General features: G+C 34.7%; 1 non-coding gene across 1 annotated transcript; it reads left to right on the forward strand.

Annotated features, from left to right (window-relative positions):
• The first annotated feature begins 900 nt into the window (after positions 1 to 900).
• Trnag-gcc (transfer RNA glycine (anticodon GCC)) lies at positions 901 to 972 on the forward strand. Its single transcript has one exon. It is a non-coding gene; the product is annotated as a tRNA-Gly (tRNA).
• Positions 973 to 4,911: the final 3,939 nt, after the last annotated feature.

Consider the following 4,911-nt stretch of genomic DNA (forward strand, 5'->3'; position numbering starts at 1 on the left):
AATTGTTGAACAGAACATTCAACCTACATTTTATTTTTTCGGTGAGGTAAAATTGAAGTGCCTTGTTTGGTACTGATAAACGAGACGATCATGCAAGTACGTGTTCTTGAAGCTAGATGTACTCATACATAAATGCTGATTGATGATACAGGTATAGTTTGTCTCTATTGTACACGTATGAAAAAAAGAAACTTTACGCAAAATTTAATATTTTTTTCTTTATATATCAAAATATCACACAAAGATAATAATCTAAATATTGGGCCCATAATTTGGCATCATGGGGAAAAAGGCAGATGCATTTGAGATGTGCTTAATTATTGAATTAATTTTAATATTTGCACACGTTGCTGAAGTATGTGCATTGTTTTGCAGATAAAAACACTGATATGTACAATTACTATTTTGACTCCAAGTGTATGATTTGTCAAACGCGACAAACACCTGTCACGGTTTCCTTTCAATGTAGATGTATCAAATAATGACGAATGTGAAAGAAGATCTCGTGTGATACCTATTAGCCTTAAATTCCTCTACAAAGACCTATGCCTTTCTAGCGATTAGGCGAGCAATATATATAGTGTATTAAATGTCCAATGACCTCATGCGCCCAAAACTATGTTGGCCAGCAAGCTAAAATTGGTACAGGGCGCTGAACTAGAATTTGCTTAATTGCCTAAAGGGCAAGTTGAAGGTACATGCAACCAATTGGTGAATTAGTTTGCGCTATCGGCAGACCATCCTTATGGAAACTGTTGGCTGTAATAACTTTTATAATTTTTATTATACATATTCTATAAATCAAAACTATAAACACTTGGTAGTTCAGGTGACATACTCATATATGTAACATATTTAACTTTCCTATGGAATGCTCTACCTTGCTCGTTGATACAGTAAGCATCGGTGGTTCAGTGGTAGAATGCTCGCCTGCCACGCGGGCGGCCAGGGGTTCGATTCCCGGCCGATGCATATTGTAATTTTTCTAATCCATCTTAATTTCTGGATTAGTAAAGTCTTTATTGATATAAATCATGTTTCAGTGAGTCAAAAGGAAAACCTAATCACATTAAATTAAATAGTTTTCAATTCTCTCGTGTCCATCAAATTATTACCTTTTTCTCTTTAATTCTTACTCTTCTCAATCATTATACAATTTTACAATATATTTCATTGGTTAGGTTTAAGATTTTATGCGCCAGAGTTAAATTAAAGCGGGTAATATTTGAAATAACCTAAAGCACAACGTGGCTTCATGAAATAATATTTTGGTATTAAACAGGAGTGGTCACATGCTACTTCATTGTTAACAGCTCATCTCATGCTGGGTCATCCTGTTCGACGTTTTGACGGAATACTCAGTACGATTATTGTGTTTCTATATAGTTGAAAGGGTTACTGGAGATCTATCAGTACATGCAGTTGTTCTCATGGATGCAAATGTTCATTAAGTTACACTTCCCTGTCAGTATATCACCAGTAAATCGGACAAATATATAGAAATTACTGGAAAGCATTTTCTGTCAGTTGCGAGACTGGTTTATATCCAAATTTGTCTGTGGAAATAGTTGAGTGTACTTTAGTACTTAACATTCAAACCACCCCATACCACTATCAACTGAGCAATGCCCTTAGTGGTACTTGTTATTTTTATCTCTGGGTTTTAAGCCATTTTTCAAATGATATGTTATACATAACATAAGAAACACCTGTGGGGTAAATCGGCCACATTCAGACGGACGAAACCATTTATCCCCAGTTCCATTTTGTGACGAGTCGAAAAACGGCTGCTAAAATATTCATTGAAAATAAAACATTCCAGAAGGCGGGGTTAAAACTGTTTTCCCGCGATGAAATCAGTAAAGAGAATAGTCACAGTCATGTTATGGTCTTACTTGTACCAATCAGAATCATATAAAGTGATATGTAACACGTTTTTATATCCAAAACGATTGCACATACTATATGAAAACTGTACCGACTATGTGACAAAACAATTATTATAACATTGAGAAAATATGGATTCAAGAGTGTCTAGCTTGTATACAGGTTCATGAAACCAGACACTAATGTTGCCCAGGATACTAGATACATGAAGTTCAATTTTCTAGTTGAAGTAAGATCAATGCAGATTACCATTAAATTCCAAACTGTAAAAGGACCGCAGTGCTTTAAAATGAAAGAGCGTCAGGCTTATAGGCTATGCAAATGTGATGAATAAAGGTACATCACTGAGTATTGCCAAGCAAACAATTGTGAGAGATTTGGCAGGTATCCGTTGAATTGTCAGTGCACATTGTGTGACTACTATCACATGGACCAAAATCGATGTCCATGCACAAATGGTTGATGGCAGTCGTGCTATGAAACACGAAGAAGACGGAAAAGGAGAAGGAAGACGATATTATGGTTGAGCTGGAATGAGAGGATGGTGCAACTGATAATTACTAAAACGATGTACTCGTGCAAAGGCTTCATTTGGGTATATAGATGACCTAAAACAAAGAAGACCGACGCAGATGACCAGAGTAAAGCAGACAATAATTAGGTTTTAGATGATGATGGATGTAATAGACAAGAGCGATGTGCAGTTGCTAAAGAGAAAATGGATGAAGATATTTCACGCAAAATATAAGGGACGTTGGAGAAAAGAATGTTCTATTGCCGAGAATGACAAGAAAAGAAAAAAGTTACCAAAATATCACGATCGATGCAAAAAATAATACCATTGGACTCTAAACAAGAAGCCTATTGCATAGTTGTCAAAAGGAGAAGGAAATAAAAGCTCATTCCTTCTTTAAAATGCGAAGAAAATGAAATAATTTGGCAATCCCTGGGTTGTCTAATATTCAACATTATTATTGGTTTGAGCACTGAGTCTCAAAATGTCCTGTTTGCGATATTTAAATAAACTAAAGTGCATTTTGGAAATATTCAAAAGAAGAAATGAGACCATATCCATATTGTATTACTGCATGAAACACATTGAGAGGATGGGTTTTCTCAATGATGAAGCGATGTACATACTGAAACACACACACACACAAACAAACAAACAAACAAACAAACAAGTATTACCTACATTAGGAGGACCTTGTAAATCCACATACATTAGGAGGTAAACCTCAAGGAAAGCATTTATACGCTTCCTTTATAGAAGATGTTGTTTGAATTTAAACAAAAACATATCTCAGGGTCTAGATGTTTTGGAAAACTACATTTTTATTTGACTGAAATGGTGTGTTTTCAACATGCATTGGGGTGGATGACACACATGTGGTACATGTCATACACTACGGGGACACAAGGTTACACATCGGTAGTTCACTACACTTGAGAGGACTTCGCAGAATAACTCTTCCTTGTCCAAGGGAAATTTGCTTCGTGAAGTTTATTTATTTAATTCATATATGTTTCCAATTTTACTTGGTGTAGTGTAAATAAAAAGGAGACAACACAATATATCAGTATATACATTTTTCCTGTATTTGTTTTATTTTAGTATAAGCCATTCTGATGACTATAAATGAACCAGTAACACCTTAATATCACTTGTCGTTTTACAATTTTATGAGAATATAAAATTCCCGGGATTTTATGGATCTAAATAAGATAATAAAAGCATGCAGTACACAAAAATAAACTGTATCGGCAGTAGCATATTTTAACAATTGCTAGACTTTGTCAATTTAAGACTATACATTACTTTGCGCAAGGTAAAATCAAAAAATTTATATAAAAAAGGACAGCCAGAATCGTAACCAAGACAAAAATATTAGTACCTATTGAAGGTTTATATCGAGAAAAATAAGACTGGAAAATCATGAATTCAGACTACAAAAACAATAATTTACACGTCTATGCAAAATGGCAACTGGCTCAAGGCTTCTTTAATTATAATATATCCGATTGCACCAGTTGCTAGTGACACAGCATATGACGTAACTAGCTTCCAATCAATACAAGCTGGAGTAAGAGTCTTTACTACAAATTTTTCTTCCTTCAGTCATCCAACAAAGAAACACGTTATCTCTCAAGACTCGTTAAAGTGATTCCATTACTAGAAAGGTCACTTAGCAATCGTGACAATCACGTTCTTAGACGCTTTTATTGAGTAGAAGGAAATCTGATTATTTTAATCCTCGACTTAATACAAAGTGCATCTCGAGTAATGAACACACATTTAGAAAGTATTTAATTGGATCACCTCTATAGTGATGTTTAATTGAAGAAAGTACACAACATATATAATTCTATAACAAATATTACCCAGTATCGCTGAAGTATTGGTGAAGCTACCTTAAAAATCCAAATCACACACACTCATTTAAAAAAGAATGTGTGTTCTTTAAGTTGCTTTAACAAGTATTCTATTGCTGTGTATTTTATTGATTTTCTATTGGAGTTAGCTGGACCTGGCACACGTTCAGATATTATTATGTGGTGCGTCTATCCTCGTCGCGTTTTATCACCATGGGTCCGTATCTTTTCTAGGGAGATTATGTTTATTTATTATGCAAGTAACGATCGTACTGTGTTAATTATCATAGTATTATATGTGCGTTTTTCTTGTACCTTCTGTACCGAACACGAGATGGTATCAGAATAAAAAAAATTGCACGCGCTCTCGTGCTGTATTGGCGCTCCTGATGCTTGTGATTTAAAAACTGTACAAATGAACTTTAAACCATACAATGGTATTGACAAACATTTACGACTGCCATTGTGATGTACTCATTCGCCCACACAAATACGGGAAACAATCCGTATTATGGCTAAGTATATCCAAGAAGGAAATAAGATGTTCTCATGTACTCTAATGTTTTGAGTGTATTTGTTACCTCTCAGAATATGTACTATCCTTTGCTATCTTACGAGTATAATCCGTATGTATGTATGTTTTGTCTCATT

The sequence above is a fragment of the Sinohyriopsis cumingii genome, chromosome 11, assembly GCF_028554795.1.
Source record: "Sinohyriopsis cumingii isolate HCF-2022 chromosome 11, ASM2855479v2, whole genome shotgun sequence".
In the NCBI taxonomy this organism is placed as follows: Eukaryota; Metazoa; Mollusca; class Bivalvia; order Unionida; family Unionidae; genus Sinohyriopsis; species Sinohyriopsis cumingii.